Here is a 25,077-nt window from a genome sequence, read left to right on the forward strand (position 1 = left end):
TAATTATTATTAATTGGTAATACATTTTTATCAATTGATACTTAATATTTTTAAATGGTAATTAATTGTTATTAATTGGTAATTATTTTTAATTAACTTTTTATCGGTATTGATAATTAATGTAATCTTATTTTAAATTTAAATCATTACTTTCCCTACTTTTGCACTCTCAGGAGTGGGAATAGTATGTTTTACTCTCCGCTATCCAACTCTTTCCCTACTGGTGCACTCATTGGAGTGGGAATAGTAATTTTTACCCTCCTGCTATCCAACGCTTTCCCTACTGTTGCACTCTTTGGAGTGGGAATAGCAATTTTTACCCTCCCGCTATCCAACGCTTTCCCTACTGTTGCACTCATTGGAGTGGGAATAGTAATTTTTACCCCTGCGCTATCCATCGCTTTCCCTAGTGTTGCACTCTCTGGAGTGGGACTAGTAATTGTTACACTCCCGCTATCCAACGCTTTCCCTACTGTTGCACTCTCTGGAGTGGGAATAGTAATTTTTACCTCTACGCTATCCAACACTTTCCCTACTGTTGCACTCTCTGGAGTGGGAATAGTAATTTTTACCCCTACGCTATCCAACCCTTTCCCTGCTGTTGCACTCTGTGCAGTGGGAATAGTAATTGTTACCCTCCCGCTATCCAACACTTTCCCTACTGTTGCACTCTCTGGAGTGGGAATAGTAATTGTTACCCTCCCGCTATCCAACGCTTTCCCTACTGTTGCACTCACTGGAGTGGGAATAGTAATTTTTACCCCTGCGCTATCCAACGCTTTCCCTAGTGTTGCACTCTGTGGAGTGGGAATAGTAATTGTTACCCTCTTGCTATCCAACGCTTTCCCTAGTGTTGCACTCTCTGGAGTGGGAATAGTAATTTTTACCTCTACGCTATTCAACGCTTTCCCTACTGTTGCACTGTTTGGAGTTGGAATAGTAATTTTTACCCCTACGCTATCCAACGTTTTCCCTACTGTTGCACTCACTGGAGTGGGAATAGTAATTTTTACCCCTACGCTATCCAACGCTTTCCCTACTGTTGCACTCACTGGAGTGGGAATAGTAATTTTTACCTCTACGCTATCCAACGCTTTCCCTACTGTTGCACTCACTGGAGTGGGAATAGTAATTTTTACGCTCTCACTATCCAACAAAATCGCGACTTTTTTAAATTACTTATATTAAGCATTTTTATATTATATTATATATGTTTTATTTAATTATTTTTAATATTTAATTAATTTTATATTAATTTTAATATATTTAAAAAATTCGATATTTTGGCTAACTATATTTTGACAGTCTATATTTTGGAATCGATATTTTAGTACTTACCTGTTTGTAGATAGGGAGTCGATATTCTGTCCCTCTATATTTTGGTGTCGATTTTTTGTGTACTCGATATTTTGTCCCTCGATATTTAGTCACTGAACCGCAGGAGAGTCACTTGCAACTGCAGTGGAGCTAACTGAAGTGGTGGGTGCAGTCACAACTGTGGGGCACAAGTCAGATGGGGTGGGTGCAGGCACAACTTCAGTGGGCAGGTCAGATGGAGTAGATTGGGTCCCCACTGCAGTGCCCAAGTCAGACGGGGTGGTCGTGGACTCCACTGCAGTGCCTAAATCCATGTGAGCAGAATGGGGTGCAGTGAAGTCGGCAGGACAGAGGGGGAGGACACGGTCCCCACATCAGTGGCACTAACCGTCTGACCGGGTGTGGAGGAGCAAGTGGTGGGGGGGAGGGCCTCAGCATTTTGGGGATGGTGTATCTGTGGGTGGGGGAACCCAGGGCAGGGTGTGGCGGGGGAACCTCTGGGTGGTGGCCTGGGAGATGGAGGACGGAGACTTTGCCTTGGAGCTGCATGGCGGCAGTGGGGTCTTGCTCTTCCGGCTTTGGGGGCAATTGCGGGTAGGGGTCTCTGTCTGACTGCGCCTAGGGGAGGGTGTCCGGGTGTGAGGGGCACTCCCCTCTGTGTGTGGGGACTTCCTCTTCCCCTTGTAATCTGGATCTGCTGGGTCGTTGGGGAAGAGGCCAAGGTCACAGAGGAGGAGCTTCTGGGGAGATGGGGTTGCAGGTGAGGCAAGGGAAGGGGGCTGGGAGGGAGATGTTTCAGAGGACTGCAGAGTGGTTGTAGATGACTGTGTGTGTGTCTGCAAACCATCCCCTGTGAGTGTGGTATCAGTCCCCTGCGCTTGCTTGTGTGCACATCTAGCCCTTGGTTTGGGTGTTTGTGTGCTGCCCGTGTCTGTGGCTTTGTGAGAATGTGCAGGTGTGTGTGTGCTTGGGATAGGTAGGCTGCTAGGAATCGTGGGTGGTGCAGGGGTGGGAGGGGTGCGGAACTGTTGGAGGAGGGACACTACTGCCGTCAGGGAGGAGGCCACGTACTGATTGGTCCTCTGTAGGCCAGACATGCCCGATGAAATGCCCTCCATGAACGACATCAGTTGCGTCAACAGAGTGGTGTGTGCATGGAGGACACTCAGTATCGATGTCTGCCCTACATGGATTTGTCTAAATAAGTCCACAGACTCCTCACTCAGGGCAGCAGGGGACACAGGGACAGGGGGTGCGGTGCCTGGCACAAAGGAGACATGCTCTCGAACACGGGAACCTCCATGGATCTCTGGGATGGGAGCCGATGGGAGGGTGGTGATAGTGGTGGTGGGGGCGGTGGCGGAGACAGCCTCACTAGCTGGGGTTTGGTGGCTGCTGACACCCGCCTCCACAAGGTAGTCATCCTCAGAGCTGCTGTGGCCCTCAGCTGGGGGAATGGTGCTGACGACTCCTTGTGTGGCTCCGCTCACCCTCCGTGCCACTGGGTCCCCCCGTCTCCTCTCCTTCTGTCCCTGTCAGGCTCTGTGGCTCCTCCTGGTCCGTGGAGCTGTCCCCTCCTGTGGCTGTAGATGTATCTGGATAGGAATAGGAAGAAAGAGAACAACATCAGTCACCTGCACTGACTGCACACACCACAGTGAGTACATCACATCACAGGGCAAGCCTGGCATCATCAGCTGAACACTGATAAAAGTGCCAAAACTGTTTAGAATAAGCCAATTGTCATTCTCAACATCAACCATGGCACTCATATCCCTCCTGGACTTCCACCCATATGTCTGTTGCATGTTGGATGCTAATACCCCAATGTCCCGACATGCACCACCCACACATCAGTTGGACATGCAAGTGAACATGTAGGAGTATGTCACTATACACACAGCACATCTCTTACCACTGACTCAGTACAGGTGTCCGGATAAAGGGATGGGCAGAGACTCATTTCACATGTTTGTGATGCATGCCAGCAACACACACTATGATGTTCTCATGTCATGATAGTCAATGCCACAATGGGGTGCATGGTGCACACTTGAACACAATGCAGGATCACTCATAGCAAATTAAATGCCATGCCATTGGCATGCCTGGAAAGTCAGTCAACACTGTCTCCTGTCACAGGGGCAGGGTATCCAGACAACAACAGTATGCACTGTGTCACAATCATAGCTCAGGGGTAAAGCAAACTCTGCAGCTGACAAGTGCACTTGCCCATCCCCTGCAAACAACATATCCAGGACCCAGAAGACCCCACATCATGCAAATCAGACATATGAGTCTCTGCAAACACAACTCCATGTACATTAGCACATCACAGTCTTCCATGCATGGAACCCAGCTGCCTGAAGTACACAGTTGCATACACCATTGTGCGCTGTTGATGATCACACACCTATATGTCACACAGGTCTTGTCTCACACAGTCACATCTCAGATGTCCTGCTGACCCTCAAAATCATGGACACCCCAGTTGTACGTAACAGGAAGCCACACCATAATGACACAGAGGCAGACACCTGAAATCACATGTGATGAAGCACAACCTGTAAATTGATACACAGGAGTGGGATTACAGAGTGTTTCTAAATGCCCTTGAGGAGGCATGACTGCCCAGGTCTACGTGAAACAGTGTTTGGCCCTGGACAGTAGTCAGGTGGCTAAGCAAGTGTGACATACTTGATATACATACTCCTGAGGCCCACAAATTGGAGTCCCCTGCTGCATGGTTTTGTTTGAAATACCCCAGCCACATGTGGCGAGTCAGACCAGCAATTGTAACACATATCAAGGGCACACACAGATCACGTCAGATTACAGGCATTGGGCAAACAATTGAACCAACCATGAAACACACAACAGAGTCACAGGAACAGATGCTGTCCGGTAGCTGAAGCATAGCTGACTGCAGGGACACAGTGCCCTAGTGACACAAGCAACAGACTGTAGGGGCCACACCTGTGGAACAGATGAGGAGGGTGCATCACACAATTGAGGGACCTGAGTATTGGTTTACAAGACCTACGTAATGTGGAAGTGTGACCTGGCCAAAAGACTGCAATTCTCATGTCAGACATAGTACACAGATTAGGCATGGACTTACCCCCTTCTTGCTGCTGTCTGGCCTTCAGCTGCCTATCCAGGTCCGGGAAGACCACTGCCAGGATCCGGAGCATGTGGGGGGGTCAGGGTCCGGTGTCCACCCCTCCTGTGTGGAGGTGACGGCTTCAGCTGGACTCTAGCTATCCTCCGGGTCCAGCCTCGATGGTCCTGCCACCTCTTCTGGCAGTTGCGGATCCGGCGCTTGTAGACCCCCACCGAACGAACTGCCCCGGGCGATGGTCAGCCATATCTCCTGCTTCTGGTAGGCATCAACCTGTGAGGATGACAAAGTTAAAAGTACATTAACATACATGCCCCAAATTGTGCTGCACACATTTGGATATACATGTCATCATCAAAAAGGGAAATTAGTTACACAGGTAGTGCAACCATGGGGAAGGACAAATCACCTGCATGTCTGACATGTTAACAATGCTGGGAAGTTTAAGCTTACACTAATGCACTTTAGCAGCAGAACAACTGTTCATTACATGTCCCTACACACCCTGGGTGATGAAAGTAGTGAGTGAGAATGCTTGCCACTGGTGTACACACTGCTAGTACTGCTAGGCAGACAACATGCACAATTAGGAAGGCAGTGGTCTGCACACTCACCTGCTCCCCTGGTTTCCCATACAGATTGCTGTACTGTGGAAGGAACCCGTCCAGCAGGGCCTGGTTCTCCTCCTCAGTGAAGGCTGGGGCCCTCTCCAGAGTACGTGCCATAGCAGGAGCCAGAGGATGCAGAGACAGCAGCAGTGGTAGCAGGGATGTGGTCCAGGAGCATGTAGTGCAGGCAAGTGAGCTCCCTGGGGGCCAGCCAGCCTTATATCTGTGCTGCAGAGGCAGAATCTTTGCCATGTGTCCCAAGTGATAGGTCCAACATGGTTGCATTCTATGAATCTGGCCACTTCATGGAAATGTACGACTCGTAAACGCCTTCCGCATCGTTCAAATCTTCAACTTCATGACACACTAGTAATTGCAACATTGTTGTAGGCATCCAACTGAATTTCCAGCGCACAACTCGTACAAGTTTTGGATCCGCATCCATCTCCATGACAGTCCAGAGCCAATGGGTGTGCCCGGTTCGGTCAACTGACAGTACAACGTGTATTTTGAAAATACACATGCACCCGTCTCCATACGATTTAATGTCCAAGGCGTACGCCTGTCTCGGACCATGCCTGCCTGACACATATGCATGATAGTCATCCGCATCGGGCCTCATTGCAGTCAATGGCAAAGTGTACTCACGGCTCGGTCATGAACCGTGCAATGCGTATGCATTGTCACCTGCGTCGGACCTCATTGCAGTCAATGGCAAAGCGTACGTACGGCTCGGTCATGAACCGTGCAATGCGTACGCATTGTCACCCGCATCGGACCTCATTGGTGTGACTATTCAACGGATCCAAAACACAATTACTTGCCAGGGACACCTGTGCACGCCTACCACACTACAGCATTGGCCACACAGTGTCCCATGGCATGTAAAACTGCATTCCCTGTGTGTTGGGGGGCACATTTGGTTTGTTGGGTGGCACTTTTGTTCAGCCACTCCCAGGCTGTGCACGTGTACATGAGGGCAGAATCCTTTGTATGTTGTGCATATTACCACTGTGATGTGCAAATGTACAGTAATGGGCATGAGCCACGGACACAGTTTCATGTTGGATCTGTTTAGGACATGTCACATGCACCCTGAGTCCTGGGGGTGATGGCATGTACGTCACAGTGAGACCTGTAGCCACAATTCTGATGTGCACCCACAGTCTGTGTGCATGTTGTGTCTCAGATGTGGCTGATCAAATGTGCCCAATGGCAGACAGTCTCCACATCCATGTGGTATATGCATCTCCCTTGATGGTGTGTACATGTAGGGCATGTAGGGACAACAGTGGCCACTACCTGTGGGACTCATGCTTGCCTTGTGGTGTGTACGTGATATGCCATGACCATGGCATTGTCGATGTGGCAATACAGGGACACTGGATATCTGCATGGCAAAGATCTGTAATGCCTGGGAGACATCAGGCCTCACTTGTCACTGTGGTGTGTGTTTGTAACGTCACAGCAGTACATAGGTCGGGTGACACAGCCAGATGATTGGCCATTGCACTACATGGGACTCATGTGGACTTGTGGAATTGAGATGTGAGGTGATGGTCATGTAGGTGACATATGTGTCCATGCCCAACAGCACACACCTCAGTACATTGTGTAATGTCATGATCTATCATGTGATAATGAGCCTGGTCATGGCCACATGGGTGGATGAACCGACAATCTTCCTTTGTTCATCTCTGTTCTGCAGGGCACCAGCTGTCCATCAACCGTTCCCAGACATTGCAACCATGCATGAACGCGACTGCATCCGACGGTACCGCTACACCAGGCCACTGATTGAGGAGTTGGCGGAGCAGTTGGCGCCACATCTGCTACCTGGCTGGACATACCCTACAGCACTGACCCCAGAGGTGAAGGTGATGGCAGCCCTGCACTTCTTTGCTACTGGTACCTTCCAGTACACTGTGGCTACAGCAGGTGGTATGTCGCAAACTATGTTTAGTCGTGTGCTAGGCGATGTCTTGGAGGGGATGTTGCATTTCCTTGACCTGTACATCAAGTTCCCTAGCCCAGCTGAACTCCCTGAAATAAAGGATGCCTTTTATACACTGGGGAGGATGCCGAACGTCATCGGATCTATTGATGGGACACATGTGGCCCTGATACCACCACAGGCACATGAGCAGGCATACCGTAACAGGAAACATTTCCACTCGATCAATGCTCTGGTGGTATGTCTTGCAGACATGTGTATCACACGTGTGTGCATGGTTCCCTGGTTCTGCGCAAGATGCCTACAGAATGAGGAATAGTCGCATTGCAACGCTGATGTCACAGATGCCAGCTCAGCATGCGTGGCTTGTCGGTGTGTACTGACTGTTTATCATTGTGTGTGTTTGTCAATGTTGTATTCCGCCCTCCTACAAAACTCAGCTACTTGTTCATTTTTGTGTGTGTAGGGGACTCCGGATACCCCAACATGCCGTGGTTGCTGACACCCCTCAGAAACCCTGTGACACCAGCTGAGATGCGCTACAATAAGATAAGGCACATGGTCGGAGCAGGAGGGTGATTGAGCGGACATTCGGCCTCCTGAAAAGCCGCTTTCGCTGCCTGGACAAGACCGGAGGGGCCCTCCCATATGAACCTGCAAAGGTGTGCAAAATAATCCTTGTATGCTGCATGCTATGCAACATGGCAGTGCGGAAGAAGGTGCCTCTCATCCAGGATGATGATGACCAACCTCCGGCACCTGTGGAGGATCCCGGCCTGGGCCAAGATGCCAGTGATGATGAGGATGAGGGTAATGTCTGCTCACAGCTCATCAACAACTTCTTCACCTGAATGTGAGTTTACAGGATTGTTATGTCAATGTATGTAGTTACCCTGGAATGTGTTGTGGCTGCTCTGTTGCTGTCTGAGTGTGTCTGTGTGCCACTTGACTGGATGCGTGCAGTGATGTGTCCATTCAGGTGGTGTGTACTCCACAATAGGGTAGTACTGCTAATTTGTTTTTGTGTAGGTTTATTGTGACATGTTTGGTGCATGTGTATTGCATTTCTCTCCTGTTTTGCTGTGCTTTTGACTGTGTCTTGTGTCTGTCCTTCACAGGGTAATTTGTCTGTTGTTTGTTCAACACTGACCCCAACACCCAGAATCCAACGCCAGTGTGGGAGTAGTCAATTGACATCAAGTGATGTGCCACACATCCCTGGACTCCAATTCTCAGACACTCTGTGACCGTATGTCCACCGTAATGTACAATTGCCTTGTAACTATTTTTGAATAAACATGTTGCTGATGTGTAATGAACCTGTGCTATGCTTTGTTAGGTGAGTTGTCTGTCTTCCCACATCTGAGTGACATTTGCTTAACTTACCTGTGGACTTGTTACCACTGACTGTGGATAGGTGTTGTGGTTGTGCATACCTATCAGTTTCAGGTCAACATCATTGTGTGTGATGAGTAACATGGTCATCGTGAGTATGTGTTGTGTTGCCATAGTGGTGTATCTCCCTCACATGTATCACATCACCATGACTCACCTGACGTTGGTCACATTGTTGCAGTATTTGGCATGCACTGTGTTGTGTAGCAGATCGACATCTCCATGTCACAGGACAATTTGGAATCACAACAGAGGCAAGTATGGTGTACTGGTGAGTTTATTTTCAAACATGTGTGAGGAAAGTGCACAGGATGGTGGGTGCTGTACATTGGTTTGGGAATCCAAAGTTCACATTAGAGTTGGAAGTGCTGGTAGATGAAATGTCCAGAGTGAAGTCCACAGTCATCTGCTACATTGGCCCAACATGAACCCTCCATGTCATGTGGGCGAGTTGTGTGCGATTGGACAAGGTGAACGGCTTGCGCGCAAAGAACATTGTCCAGAACAGGCTTAGAGGCCCTCGGGATGTGCTGGGACATCTGCCTCTCACATGTCCTTCTTCGGACGACCCCTCTTCTTCCTGGGAGGAATCCTCATGTGCAGGCCTCTGCGCTGCAGGGGACTCTCCGCCAGAGTCCTCCTCCCTCCCAGTGGCGCTGGCAGATGGTGTTGCAACAGATGTTGTGGCCACACAGGGAGGTGTGGACAGGTTTGTGTTGATCTGGCGGAGGCATTGGAGTATGTCCCGATGCACCGCGGTAAGGGCATCCCATTTGGCCTCCATGCGGGCATGGTGGGCAGCCTGCTCCTGTTGCATGTCCTTGAGGTTCCCCACTACCTGGCCAAATCCTCCGGTGCTATCCTGGTACGCATCTATGATGCGTGCCAGTTGGGGGGTCATCATGCAGTCCAGACCCTTCTACAAGGCACGCCCTCTGCCTCCCACCCCTCCCAGCACCCCTATCCACACAGGCAGGACCAGTGGCGGGACGTACAGGTGACACTGGGACCCCTTGGGTGATGTTGCTGGTGGTGTTTGCTGTAGCTTCCGGGGGGCCTTTGTCCCTGTGCTGTGGGTGTTCAGTGGCCTTGGTCTGTCTGTGTTGGCGGGGGTGCCCTGTTGGTGTCCAGAAGTTGGAGGCGTGGGTACAGGGGGTGCAGATGCTGATGCTGCTGGTGCTGCATGATGACTCACACCGGAGTGGCCAGGTTGGTAGTCGTCATCCGAAGAGGACAGAGACAGAGTCAAACCAGAGAGCTCAGTGTCCACCAGAGTCTGGGCCTGGGAATCCTCTTCATTTGGTGCTGGTTTTCCAGCTTGTCACGGACAGAGTTTGATATTGTTGTTGCCCATTTCCCAGCAGGACCTTGTGCTCCCCACAACAGAGCCCAGTGTGAGACATCTTGTCAGTCCCTTCCCACTCACTGTGAGGCAAGCATGGTTCAGTGTATGCTTGCTGGGCCATGTGGGTGGGTGTGGATTGTCTGTGACTGCAACTCCCATCATGGTCTTGGCTACACCCCACTTACCAGCATGCCAATACTTCCTCCCTCTTGACTCTGCTTTCCTGTGACGTGGTGTAACAGCAATGGCAAGATGGCTGACTGTGAAGTCCTGGTGTTTGTTGTTGCCCATTTCCCAGCAGGACCTTGTGCTCCCCACAACAGAGCCCAGTGTCAGACATCTTGTCAGTCCCTTCCCACACCCTGTGAGGCGAGCATGGTTCAGTGTGTGCTTGCTGGGCCATGTGGGTGGGTGTGGAGTGTCTGTGACTGCAACTCCCATCATACTCTTGGCTACACCCCCCTTCCCAGCATGCCCATACTTCCTGCCTCTTGACTCTGCTTCCCTGTGAGGGGGTGTGACGGCAATGGCAAGATGGCTGACTGTGAAATCCTGGTGTTTGTTTGGCTACAAGTCCAAAGAGAGCCCCTGTGCTTCACACAGCAGCACCCAGTACGGGGTATCTTTTGATGATATTTCACAGAGGTGTGGGTCAATGCATTCTACTCGGTGAGTTGTGTGGAGTTTGTGTTGGGGGGGTGTGTCTCTACATGATGGTAAGTATGGTCAGAGCTGTCAGTCCTCCTTCCCAACCGGCCAGACATCTCATCATGAAACAAACTTCCATTGGAGGGCGTGAAAGTTGTCTTTCAGGATGTCAGTCAGTGGTGTCCTGCTTCTGATTTGCGCACATGCCCTACCAGGGGCTTGTGCTCCCCACAACAGGACCCAGTGTCAGCCATCTTGTCAGTCATTTTCCATTCCCTGTGATGCGGGCATGTTTCAGATAGGTCTTGATGGGCCAATCAGGAGGGGGAGCATTATCTGTGACTACAGACCCCATCATGATTTTGGATACACTCACTTCACCTGCATCCCCACTATTCCTTCCTGTCAGTCAGCTGTACTGTGAGGTAGTGTGTTTGGGGTGGAAAACTGTCTGGCAGTGTCGATTTAGCTTTGTGCCACTGCCTTGCTCTATTTGTTTGTAGGTTGGTGCATGTCATGACACAGTTCAAAGTCACTATGAGGTGGTAGGTATTGTGTTTGTCTGACTGGCATACACATCTTGGGATGATTAGCTATTGGTTACTGTGGCTATGCTTGCGGTGAATGGTTTCAATGTCCCCTTGCCACAAAATCTTGGGTAAGAGTTTGTGTACTCACCAGGCTCTGATATGTCTGTTAGCCCATGGATGCTCTCTGGTGGTAGGATGTCCTGTACCTTCTCCTCCCAGGTCCTGAAGTAGACTGGTTTGGCAGGAGGGCCACCGCTGGTGCACTGACTCAGGACGTGATCTTTTTCAATGAGTTTCTTGACCCTCCTGCGCACGTCATACCACCTGTTCTGGACATCGTCCTTTGTGCTCCTTGCTGGTGCTTGAGCGTTCACCTTGTCCACAATCCTCGCCCTCATCTTGGTTTTCTGTGACATGGGAGTCCTTTGGACCAATGTACCAAACAAATGTGGCTCTACTCTGATGATCTCTTTGGATTCTTCTTTGGGGGCATGGTGATGGGTGGTGGTGGTGAGGGATGTGTGTGTGAGGGTGCAAGTGAGGGTGGGTTGGTGTTGGTTCTGCTGGCTGTGTGTGTGTGATCTTTTGGATGAGGTGCTGATGGTGTGTGAGTTGTGTAATGGGTGAGTTGTGAGTGTGTCTGTGGTTGCTGTGTAATGGTGTTTGCTGCTGGCTGTGTCTCCTGTTTGCAAGGGATCATGGTAGTGATTGTAGACCTTTATATAGTTGGAGTTGTGGGTGTGTCTTTGTCCCAGGTTTTTTTTATTTGATATTTATTGACTATGTCATTGCTTGTTTGGTCCTTTTTTTGTCTTTTTTCCTTTGGGTTTTGTAGGCATGAAGGAGAAGTTCATCTGACGGAAACGGACGCTGATGTTGTCTCGTGCAGGCTTCTCCGCCTCGTTCTCGCTGCCTATCTTCTGTGTTTCATTTGCGTCGGTCACGGAGATCTCTATTACTTGGCCCGGTTTTCTGTGCGTGTCGGTCATGCGGCTTGGGTCGCGAGTCGATCTGGGTTTACACGCATTGCATCGTACTTCGCAGGTCGGACATCGCGGGTACGGGTCGGTCGGGTTCATTCCGGTGAAAATCGCGATGGTTTTCTGTCCGGATCACTATTTTCCCTACGGCTCGGTCGTACGGCTTGTATTCCGTACGTGTCGGTTGTAATTCACATGCGTTGCATCGTACTGCACGGGTCGTACGGCGCCGGTCCGTGTCGGTCGGTCTCCGGTCCGTGTCCGTGTCGGTCGGTACGTTTTGCGGCCGGAATCGGAATCGGCCCCAAAGTGTTGGATTTCAGAGGGGCAAAATTCACTATTCTCACTCCAGTCAGTGCAACAGTAGGGAAAGTGCTGGATTGCAGAGAAGTAACATTTACTATTCCCCCTCTAGTCAGTGTAATAGTAGGGAAAATATTGGATTGGAGAAAGGATAAATGTACTATTCCCACTCCAGTCAGTGCAACAGTAGGGAAGTGTTGGATTGCAGAGGGGTTACACTTTCTATTCCCTCTCCAATCAGTGCAGCAGTAGGGAAAATGTTAAATTGCGGTGGGTTAAAAATGACTATTCCTACTCCAGTCAGAGCAACAGTGGGGTAAGTGTTGGACTGCAGATGGGTAAAATTTACTATTCCAACTGCAGTCACTCTCTACAACATTACAAACAGAATAGCTCAAAACTTTTTCAAAATAATATTAAATAACACATTTTGTAATAATTAAATAGAAAAATCATATATAATTTTTAACAAATAAATACAATATTTATTTTATAAAAAGCACAACGCAAATTAACACATAACATAATAAAAATGTCATTTTTCGAAATAATTAGATATTTTTAAACTTTAAATACTTAAGTAACTTCCTGCCCTATACCTATACAAACAACACAATGCACTCAAAATATATTGATTAAATTTTACAATTTACACATTTTACATAATTATTTATCAATTAAAATATTGATAAAAAAATTCTAATATAAATGACAATATATAACTGTCACCTCATATATAACACAAACAACATTGTAATTACACGGTTTACAAAATTAATCAACAATTAAATAATTGGTATGTATTCACATGAATTAAATACTATAATTAATTTTCTACACACTCTTTACCCTTACAAAAACAACAAACTATACCCAAAAAAATGAGTACGGAATTTACATAATTAATTATCAATTAATAAAATAATTATAATAAGAAATCATTATTAATTAATTATAATTAATGTACTTCCCACCCTGTACCCCTACAAAATCCACAACCTGCACCTAAAACTTTTAAATTGAAAATCATTTAATTATACAATTACAATAATAATTATCAATTAAACAATTAATAATAATAAAAAATTAATTATTAATCAATTATAAGTAATTTACTTCCCACCCTCTACCTCTACAACACCCTCAAACTGCACCTAAAACTTAAATGTAAAAAATAATGATACAATTAACATTAATAATAATCAATGAAATAAGTAATATTAATAAAAAATTCATTCTAATTAATTTACTTTCCACCCTGTACCTCTATAAACTCCACGACCTGCTGCGGTTATAAAAGTGACAAAAAAACTCCTAAAGTAAATTTAAAAGGTACTAAACTTTATTTAAAACATTAACAGTATTTATGCAATTTATAACATATACAATTAAAATATATAGTAAAATACAAAACAATAATTAAGAATCAATATTAACAACAATGCTTTTAACATCAATATTAACAACATAGATATTTTTGTAATCGATATTAACACTTTCGATATTTCTACCTTCGATATTCTTGCAGAGGATATTTCTGCCTGCCGATATTTCCAACTCGATTTTTCTGTAGGTCGATATTAAAATTTCGATATTCGTCTGAATACCCATCCACGTCTCAGTCTCATGTCTTCCTTCAGAACTTTTCAGTTTGCTTAGCCTATGAAATTCTGGTTATAACAGACAGCCGGGCCTGGTTGCATAATAGGTATTTGTGATCATTCTATATTTCAGATATAGAGAAAGCATCTTTCTTGACCCACTTACACACTTTGGGGCCAATTACGATGTCGTCAGGAAAGCATTCCCACCGAATCGGGTTAGGAATGCTTTCCAAACGATTGGTGTTCGGGGAGTCCTACCAACCGATTACGATGTGTCCGGATGCTTAAGGACTCGGTTCGGTCGGACTCCCATTGACTTCAAAGGGAGCCTGTGTTCAGAATGGGAACACAGGCTCTCATTGGAAAAAAGGAGAGGGTGGGGAAAACCTTGCACCCTGTGGTGGGCACCCCATGGTGCCTGCCACATGGTGCATAGTTGGGAAGAGGGGTTCCTTGGGTACCCCCACAGCCACATTCGGTCACCTCTGGGTGAAGGGGGGTCAGACGTGGCTACTGCCACGGGAGTGGACAAAGGGACCGGAGCTGGACTGTGAGTATGTGCCTGATGAAAGTCAGACGTTACTGTTGAGGACAAAGCCTGGACAGTCGGGTGCAACCCATCCACGTCTGAATGTATGCCCTCCATGAAAGCAACCACCTGGGCCAATTTCTTGTCATAGTCAATGAAGGCATTGAGGAGAGCTGTCTGGCCTACACACAGCTGGCGCAAAAGTTCCACAGACTCAGCACTGATGGCAGCAGGGAGGACAGGGGCAGAGGCAGCAGTGCCAGGGTTGAAGGACACTCTTCCCCTCTTACTGAGGCGGACACGGGCAGCACCAGAGGAAGTGGTGGGAGGGTGGGCACTTGCCGATGTGTGGTGGAAGACGATGCAGAGTCCCCGTTCCCTATGCCCTCCAACATGGATGCATCCCAGCTGGCATCAGATGATGTGGGGCTTTGCGTCTCAGGCTGGGATTTCTCCAGAAGACTCCTGTCCCCCTCTGAGGCGCTGGTGACATCTGTGTCACTGGGCTCCTGTGCAGCTGTTGTGCTAGTTTCACCCCCACTAGTGTCCGTCTTCTGTCCCTCCGTGACCACAGGAGTTGCTGAATGAGAGAGAGAGATGTAGGGTCAGGTCAGTGGCAGCAACAGAACAAACATATGCAAGCAATGCATAACAAAAGATGATCAAATCTACATGTTGCACACCACCCTGTGCAATCACATCGTGCCAACTCACAATATAGACACAAGCAGTGCGTGGAAACTGGAAACTCAGGCATGAGTGAGCCATGTGATGACAACACAGCACAACACCCTGCTTGTGGCTCTGTTCAACCAGACACACAACTAGCTCTGAGCACACCTAGGGACATGATGGGGGCACACTACTTGTTGCCAAGGACAGATCTGGATGGAACAGGAGGGGACGACACAGACTACAAAATGACAGTCCACAATGGACATTAGCCCATGCCACCCACCATATTGTACTTTGGGGGCAAAAGACTGGTGCACATTGTTGTCAGATGTCTAGGCCTCACCAATCTGTATGCATGCAATGGACGCATTGATGAAGGCACAGTCAGATCGGGCACACTGCCGTTCCCTCCCATGGGATTCCCAAGACTACCCCAATGCTGAAGAAACCTGAAAAGCACAATCCAGAATGTATGGTGAATGCACAGCATCCAAATCACCTTTGTAAGTACAGGTAGGCCAAATGCATGTCACCGGCAACCAGCCCAGCAGCCACTTACATGCCACAGCATCACGCTACCAACATCACATAGGCCAGTTCTGGCACAGGCTCTGTACACATGCAGCCACTCCCAACCAAAGTCACCCTCCCCAAATGCTCACCCCTGGCTTGCTGCTGATGCTCCTTCAAACGTGCATCCAGCTCAGGCTGTGTCACCGCTAAGATGCGCCCCATGAGTGGTGTCATGCTGCGCCGTGCCAAACGCCCAGTGCGAGGAAGCAGCCCCAAGGTCATCTCCGCCACGTTCTTTGCCAGCCGGATGATATCGTCCCATCTCTTGTAGCAGTGGGTGCGCCGTCGGTTAGAAACCCCCAAAGTTCACACCTTTGCTGCAATGGACCTCCACACGGCCTTACACTGGTGTACCTTGAGCTGCAGGCATGGGAGACAAGAGGGGAAATGATCAGTTACACAGTGTCATGTACCGACATCTATCAGTATAGCAGCAAGATACAAACTCATCACATATCCAACAATATATCTATCAGAGACTAGAGTACATCTCACATGGTACACCTGCATGGGAAAAGCTGATGTAAAAGCATGCAGGTGTAAGGGGGAACACAGTCCCTGCACATCTCACACACATGCATGATGCCAGCACTGTAACACCCATGTAGACTGACCACATCTCAAGTCCATTGTTGGCCTGAGCAACACATACATCACATGTCAACCTGTGTTTGGGGGTAGACTAACTGAGTCCAAGACTGCGCAGCCCTCAATGTCCCTGCCCTGTGAATAGATGACTGTGTCATGGATGTCACATTGAGGGACATGATATCACAAATCCAAAATCCTCTTCACAGGGCCGGTCGTGTGCAATCCACAGTGAGGAGATGGCCCATAGCTGGAGTGCTATGTGAAAAGACTGATGTAATACTCTGTGAGTGAAGTGTTGTGTCCTTGTCTTTGTGGGCGGGGACTGTGCTGGCCAGCTGGGCTCACACTGAGATAGACTACAGGGGCAAACACAGCCATTCAGCCAAGTAATCACTTTCCTGACTCCTGCATGAAAACCTTCTGCGTCACTGTATGGCTGACAACACAACACAGGTCACTCATACATACATGTGCAGGCAGGCAAACCTGTGGCATTGGGTACACACACCTTCCCCCTGGAGACAGCATGTCAGGCAGTGCATGACAGAACCCCACACTCCCAGGCACATACTGCATCATTCCAAATACATGTGTGTCCCCCCTGCCCTGCCCCTCACTGTTGAAGACTTACCATGACATTTGGGGCACCATATAGCCTTGGGTACTGTGTGAGCACCTCGTCCACCAGGACCTCCAGCTCCTCGCTTGTGAAGGGACTGGCACGGATCTTCTCTGTCCTTACCATCACTGTGGACATGAGACAACAGCGGCGGAAATGGATGGTGAGGGGTCTCAGGCAGCAGTCCCTGGAGGCAGCAGCCGGTGAGGGGTCTCAGGCAGCAGTCCCTGGAGGCAGCAGCAGGTGAGGGGTCCCAGGCAGCAGTCCCTGGAGGGAGCAGCAGGTGAGGGGTCTCAGACAGCAGTCCCTGGAGGCAGCAGCAGGTGAAGGGTCTCAGGCAGCAGTCCCTGGAGGCAGCAGCAGGTGAGGGGTCTCTGGCATCAGGCTCTGGGAGCAGCGGAAATTTGAGGCTCATTCCCACACATATATAGCCCCCTGGGGTCGTTTCAAAGGTGCCAAGCTACAGCAATTGGTGGTCCAGGTCTGCCTCTTTCAAATGCATCCAATGACCGCCTCCGCTGTGGCGGAGCACGCCTACCGCAATCTTCAAAATTGCATCATGCCACCGCAATCAAGGTTCCCATTGGCTCTAGGGCAGGCTCCATGGAAGTGACACACCACTGGGGCCCGGTGTGTGCTACCGCGATGGTGCATCTTTCAAATGCATCCAATGACCGCCTCCGCTATGGCGGAGCACACCTACCGCGATCTTCAAAATTGCATCATGCCACTGCAATCAAGGTTCCCATTGGCTCTAGGGCAGGCTCCATGGCGGTGAAACACACCAGGGGCCCGGTGTGCGCTACCGCAATTTTGGCGGCGGAGCATGCCAACCGCCATTTCCCCATGTCTCCATGCCTATCACTACTGCACTTGTGTGAATGGGGGTGCTGGTGACACACCGCCGGGGCCAGGCGGTAGCTACCGAGATATGGGTGCCATACATTGACACGAGGCACCGCAATTCAGGCAGCGGAGCATGCCAACTGCCATTTCCCCATGTCTCCATGCCTATCACTACTGCACTTGTGTGAATGTGGGTGCTGGTGACACACCGCCGGGGCCAGGTGGTAGCTACCGAGATATGGGTGCCATACATTGACACGAGACACCGCAATTCAGGCGGCGGTGCATGGCAACTGCCATTTCCCCATGTCTCCATGCCTATCACTACCTCACTTGTGTGAATGGGGGTGCTGGTGACACATCGCCGGGGCCAGGTGGTATCTACCGCGATATGGGTGCCATACATTTACACGAGGCACCGCATTTCAGGCGGTGGAGCATGCCAACCGCCATTTCCCCATGTCTCCATGCCTATCACCGCCGGGGCAAGGCGGTAGCTACCGCGATATGGATGGCGTACAATGGCAATAGCCAACTGGCAAACATCAACAGTGCGCAGTGCCCACATGGTCAATGGCACATCATTGTGCACACAATGCCAATGTTCCATTTTCTCCACTGGTGACTACGCATGCCTTGTTTGTGTATGTGATGTTGTAGATTGGCCTGTACTCCCTCACATGTCACTTATGGATTTGATGGTCGGGTAGGCAGGACAGTGTTGTCCTGGGCTCTACAATGTGTACACATGTCAAAGTGTTGAAGTGCAGTGACAATCACAGCATTGCTCGGCTCAATGAATGATGATCCTTTTTGCATGGCTTCTTCTGTCTGCTCATGCACACATTTGTCATTTCTGCGCCGACTGTGGTCATTGTGTTGTGGATGTGTGCCAAGTTGAAATGACGCATGAAGGTGTGACAGGTACAGCAGCTATGTAGGAGACAGTGGGGTTGATTTGTTACACATATGCTGGATGCTATACCCCCAGGCGTATCCATGTGGCCATATCCCTATGTGCATTCATATTGACCAAGGTGCTGTTTGAGCTACTTGTTTTGTGTAAGTTGACAGGTGTGCCCTTTGTGTAGCTGAAGGTGTCCCTACATGCAAGCTGGCCTGCAAATCAATTTTGATGGCAGTCATTGCTGTCGTTGTGTCATCCAGAACGTGAGATGCTGTGCCCATCTCATGATGTATTGCATTGACATTTGTCCACTTTCATCTCAATTAGGAGAATGCCAAATCTCATTCATCACTTGACGGTGCTGGAGGACATGGAGGGTGTGGTGATCATCCAGAAATGCCGGCTGGATAGAGCCACCCTGAAAACCCTTTGTGACCTGTTGGAGCTCCACCTGCAGCCTCGCAGGGCATATCCAACAGCTTTCACCCCTAATTACAAGGTGATGGCGGCCCTGCATTTTTTTGCCACTGGATCATTCCAGGAGACCGTGGCCAGCGCTGGTGGGATGTCACAACCGATGTTCAGCATGGTGCTGCGTGATGTACTGTCCGCCATGATGATATACAAGGACAGATACATCCATTTACCTAGAGGTGCTGAATTGCCAGCTGTGAAGGGAGACTTCTATCCCCTTGGACACATCCCCAATGTAGTTGGTGCCATTGATTACACCCATGTCGGGCTTGTGCCACCACAGGCAAGTGAGCACATTTACAGGAATCGCAAACATTACCACTCCATAAATGTGCAAGTGGTGTGCCTGGCAGATATGTTCATCTCCCACGTGTGTGCCAAATTCCCAGGCACGGCTCATGACTCCTACATCCTGCAGAACAGCATTGTGCCCCAGCGGTTGGCTAATCTGCTTCCTGAGCGTGCATTGATTGTGGGTGAGTGTGCCTAGTTGTATGGCGTGCTGGGTGTGTGACCTGCCTCAGCGACTTTGCCATGTATATTTGTGTTTGTCATACCTAGGTGACTCGGCATATCCCAACCGTCCCTAGTTGCTGAGCCCACTGCGGAATCCCAGGACCCCGGCTGGAGTCCGCTACAATGAGGCACATGAGAGGACACCTCGTGTGGTGGAGCGTACTTTTGGTCAGCTCAAGTCACGTTTCCGCTGCCTGGACAAGACCGGAGGGGCACTGGCATACTCGCCCGGGAAGGTGTGTCAGATTGTAGTGGCATGCTGCATGCTCCACAACCTAGCCATTCGCAAGGAGATTCACCTGCTCCTGGATGATGGTGAGGACCCAAGGCCCCAGCCTGTAAACCAACCCGTGTCTAGTGATGAGGACAGTGGAGAGGAAGGTGTTGAACTGCGTGAACAGCTCATCACCCGCTACTTCACTTGAAGGTGGGTAACAATGTACAACATACCCATTGTCTGCTGATCTTGATGTTGTTGTGAAGGGGTATGTGAGAATTGTAACGGCAGCCAGTTGTAGACTCAGCAGTGGTTGGCAATGTTTCTGGGACAGGTCATTTGAGAACATCTACAGGACGTGTATGTTGACACTTGTTGCCCATTGTGACGTGTGTATGTTGTGTTATCTTGATGGTAGGTGTTGTGTGATGTCTGTGATGCCACACCCAGACCAGTGAATGTTGTTCTGTTGTGTTTCCCTAGGTGCCTTCGACTTCTCCTTGCCTACATACAGCCCATACTCCTGGTACATTGTGATCATGTTGAAGACTGTACATCCTGTAATAAAGACGGAGCAGACACAACAACATGTGTGTAAGGATATTTTATTTGCAATGGTGACATGTGAGGGGGTGTACATTTCCATTGAGGTGGTGGTGAAGTAGTGAGTTGACAGTTATGGTAAATGAGATAATCGAGTAGTCACCACATTGATGTGGTGACCCAGTCCAACAGAGAGATGCCATTCACAAGGCAGTGTGGGGAAGGACAGTCCAAAAAGTCAATGCAGTGGCGAAGAGGGTTGCCATCATGGCTGGCTCTGTGACTGGCGTCTGGCAGGTGCTTGGCCTCCAGAAACGCCCAAGGTCTCCTTAGGACGGCCCCTTCGTCGTTTGGCAGGAGGGGGCCCTGCTGCAGGGCCAGTGGGGTCTGAGGACTCACCCCTCTCTGTGGGCGCAGGGGAGGATGGTGAACTGTCATCCTGTGGCACACCAGAGGGAGGTGGAGGTGTTGGTTGTGGCGCAGACCTGTCCCTCAGTACCGCCACTTGCTGGCCCAAGAGGTCCACAATTTGTCCCATGCGGGTGTCGATGGACCTCATCAGCAGGATGAGCTCGTGTAACAGTAAGTCCGACCAGCCCATTCGTCCCTGGGCCTGTTTGTATGCGCCAAGGACTCTGATAATGTGTTCCAGGGATAGGGTCCCAGCCTCGTGGTGTCTGTGGGTGACACTGCCCTTCCCACCAGCCCTGCTACCACACACCTGTTGCCTCACCACTGTGGGCACCCACATCCTCTCCCTGCCCTCCTCCGTCGGTGGTGTGGGGTGGTCATCCTCTGGGACACGGAGGGTGTTGCAGGCAGCACTAGTGGTGGTGGTGGTGGTGGTGTTGGCGGTGGCCACACAGGCTGTAACAGCAGGGGTCTGCAGCGAAGTTGTTATTGCCGCAGATGTTGTAGGGGGGATGATGGGGTCCTGAGACCTGTTTCTCCCTGGCACACCAGATGGGTCAGCCTCGAGCTCATCGTCCACCAAATCCTGGGAGTCAACATCCAAGAGTCTATGTACCGGGGGGAGAGACTGGCTCTGCAGGTTGCTGGTGTTGTCCTCTGCAGTGAGTTCTTGGTCACCTGTGGATCAGATGGGAAAATGGTCATTGTTGTGCACCCCGCAAGCTTTGTGTTAGCTGTGTGTCATTCACTTTTTGTACACTGCACAATTGACTGATCATCACATTGTTTACTATGTGCACTACTGTGCTTCTTGACATGATGCAGTGGTACATGCATTACCTGTCCATGGTGTGAGGTGTAAAGGCATACCATGCGACCCGTGCATAATTCATGATTACAGGGACCTGTTGCCATCTAGGGACTGGCACAGCATGTTTTTCATTGAGGACTCTTTGTTGATTTGTCTGACCTGGCAGGCGTCACATCTGGCCATGGACAGGCCATTGTCATCTCCTGCATACCTTTGTCCTGTCATGTGCATATCTTGATTTGTACCACCACACATGCTTTCGTACTTTTCGAATGGTCCTTGTTGCACTTGCCCGATGGTGATGCACATGTCAATAGGTGCTGTGCATGTTTGTGCCCAGAATTTCTTCTTTTAATGTGCATTGGTGTGTCACACTTTGGTAGCTGTGACAGTTCCCTTAGCTTACCTGTGTGCACACTGTGCGTGGCAAAGGTGTGCATATTTTTGCAATGAGAGGGCTGGTGTTGTCATATGGCACCATTTCTTTTGTGACGAATGTGTGGGTGCATGTATTGGCTACTTACCTGTAATTTGCTCACATTTGGCTTTGTAATGTGACACATCTGTGTGTGCGTGGTGGAGGCTTACATCCTGCTCAGTGGGGTCACAAGCCAGAATAATATGTCTACCTAAATGTAAGTTTGTTTGGTGTACTGCAATGGCTTCCAACTGCTTCTGGTTGGGGGGGCATCCTGCTGAGGTGTGGGACTGGGTGCATGGTTGGAGTAGTGGTAAAGGCCTCCCACCCACAAACACCCTCACTGTGAAGATGGCTACCTACCTGTAAGTTTGTTTGGTGTACTGCAATGGCTTCCAACTGCTTCTGGGTGGGGGAGTGCTCCATCCTGCTGAGGTGTGGGACAGGGTGCATGGTGGGAGTAGTGGTACAGGCCTCCCACCCCCAGACACCCTCCCAGGGAAGATGGCTACCTACCTGTAACTTTGTTTGGTGTACTGCAATGGCTTCCAACTGCTTCTGGGAGGGAGAGTGCTCCATCCTGCTGAGGTGTGGGACAGGGTGCATGGTGGGAGTAGTGGTACAGGCCTCCCACCCACAAACACCCTCACTGTGAAGTTGGCTGCCTACCTGTAAGTTTGATGAGGGTAATGTAATGGCTGACACTTGCTTCTGGGTGGGGTGGGGGGAGGGCTCTATCTTGCTGATGCTGTGGGACAAGGGAGCCTGGTGGGAGTTGTAGGGCTGTCTGCCTGTACACATGCCCCATGGTGATATTGGTAGCTACATTTGGGGTGAATGGGAGTGGGTGAATGTTGGATCTGTGAGACATGTTTTTGTGAGTGTATGGTGCAGATGGATGGAATTTGTCCTAGGTGGTGTAGCTTTCTAGTTGTGCAAAGCAGTACATGTCAGTGTGGTGGTAGTCATTTGTTTGTACTTACCAGCCTCCACTCCCCCGGCTACTCCTGTGAGACTCTCTGGATGCAGTATGGCAAGCACCTTCTCCTCCCATGGTGTGAATGGTTTTGGTGGAATGGGAGGGCCACCGCCAGTCCTCTGAGCCAGCTCACGGTTCTTGCTTCACCTCTCTTTGACAACCCTCTTCAGATCATGCCACCGCTTCATGATCTCCTTTTTGGAACTTGGGGTGGTCCCTACTGCATTGACCCTTTGGACTATCCTTGCCCACATTTGTGTCCTTGTGGCTAATGGTGTCTGTTGGACCCGGCTACCAAACAGTTGTGGTTCCACTCTGGCTATCTCATTTACCATGACTGTCAATTCACTCTTTGTGAATTTGGGCATTTTCTGTGTTGCCATGTTGTGTGGTGTGCAAAGTGGTTGTGGGTGCAGGGTGTGAGTGGTGGGTGTGGTTGTGTTGTGTATGGTGTGTGATGTGCAGGGGGGTTAGTGGTGAAGGTGTGGAAGTGGTGGTGGTGCTGTGTGTGGCGTGGCTAGTGATGTTGTGTTCTTTGCCTCTCCTTTAAGCTGGGGTGTGTGTCCCTTCTCTCCTGGAGTATTTCAATGGATTGGGGTCAGGGAAGTGGCTGGTCTTATACTCAGCTATGTTGGTGTGTCCAAATGGGGTTTGGCTGTCAGGTGTGGTGTGTGTGTTGTCCTGGGAAATGTATTTTTCTTTTTGCCATGTGGTTGTGTCATTGGGGTGTGTTTTGTGTGTTTGGGGGGCATGTCTAGTTTGCTGTGTGCACTTTTTAGCCTTATTGTGGGTTTTTTGCTTTGTCTGCCATATTTTTCACGGATCGTCCGCAGCGGTGGCTGTGCTGCAGCTCTTTCGCTGGCTCTCCCATTCATCCCAGTGTGTGACCTCGGCGGTCGGAAACAGCGGTACGTACCGCGGGACCGTCGGGGATATCCTAATTTCCTGTGCTGTGTCTCCGCTATGATGGCGGTGGGTTGGTGTTTTTCCACCGCGTATCCGACTGCCGTGGACGGATTTTGGCACTCACCGCCCGCTACGGACGTTTTTTCTTTGCCCCGTTCCGCCGCGGTCAGTGTTTTTTGGCGGATGATCTTAATTTGGCCACAGATTTTTCCACGGTGCCAGCGGGCGGTTGCTTTCCGCTCCCATGGCGGTCGGGTGGTTTTCCGGCCACCATCCTAGTAGGCCCCTTAATGTGCAAATAAAGAATTCTATAAAATTCTCAATTAATTTTGTCAACCAAATTGCCTAGAAGGAGCTCATCCCATTACTCAAGATTTCACAGACAAACTGGCAAATGACTACAGGCAAAAGCAGACACGTGGGCTCATACTTAAAACAAAGACAAAGCACCAGAACTGACCATTTTACAAAACAACAATACAAGAATGCTCTAACTGAGCCTCTCCGTTCCTTCTAACACATTTCACATGATGAATTTATGGCCCTGATCAAAGCAAGCAGGCCTGCCGGCAGCCCTTCTGACCCTTGCCCACCTGGAAAACTTCAAAAAAATTCTTCTAACAACCTCTGCTGACACTCCAATAAGAAGAATCACCAGCAACTCCTTAAATATTGGAACATTTCAAGAAGAACTCAAAAAGTCATACATATGCCCGTTACTGAAGAAAACAAACTTGGACTCGCTGAACAACTACAGGCCGACTTTAAATGAACCTTTCCTGGGCAAATTGATAGAAAGAGCAGCATTTACATAGATGTCAAAATTAATTGAAGATAATGCCATACTTTCAGACTTCTGAATGGGATTCTGTCCTGGAAGAGGCACAGAATCTGCCCACCTTGCAACCTGGGATGACCTGAAGAACACAGTTTACCGCAACTGGGATGCTGCACTACTTCTCTTGGACCTCTTGGCTGCCTTTGACACGGTTGACCATGACACTCTGATACAAAGACTCTACGAAGCCGGCATAGAGGGAAGTGCTCTAGACTGGATCACATCCTACCTTCACAACAGAACTAATGTCATCCATACTCCACCTTCATCATCCAAACCGTTCTTCACAAAAACAGGGGTCTTCCAAGGCTCTATCATCTCGCCCATTCTTTTCAACATCTAAATGAAGTAATTGATCAATCATTTTCACCTCACGTGCCATAACTATGAAGATGACACACAAATACTCCTTCAACTAG

Source organism: Triturus cristatus, chromosome 7 (genome assembly GCF_964204655.1).
Source record: "Triturus cristatus chromosome 7, aTriCri1.1, whole genome shotgun sequence".
NCBI classification, from domain to species: domain Eukaryota; kingdom Metazoa; phylum Chordata; class Amphibia; order Caudata; family Salamandridae; genus Triturus; species Triturus cristatus.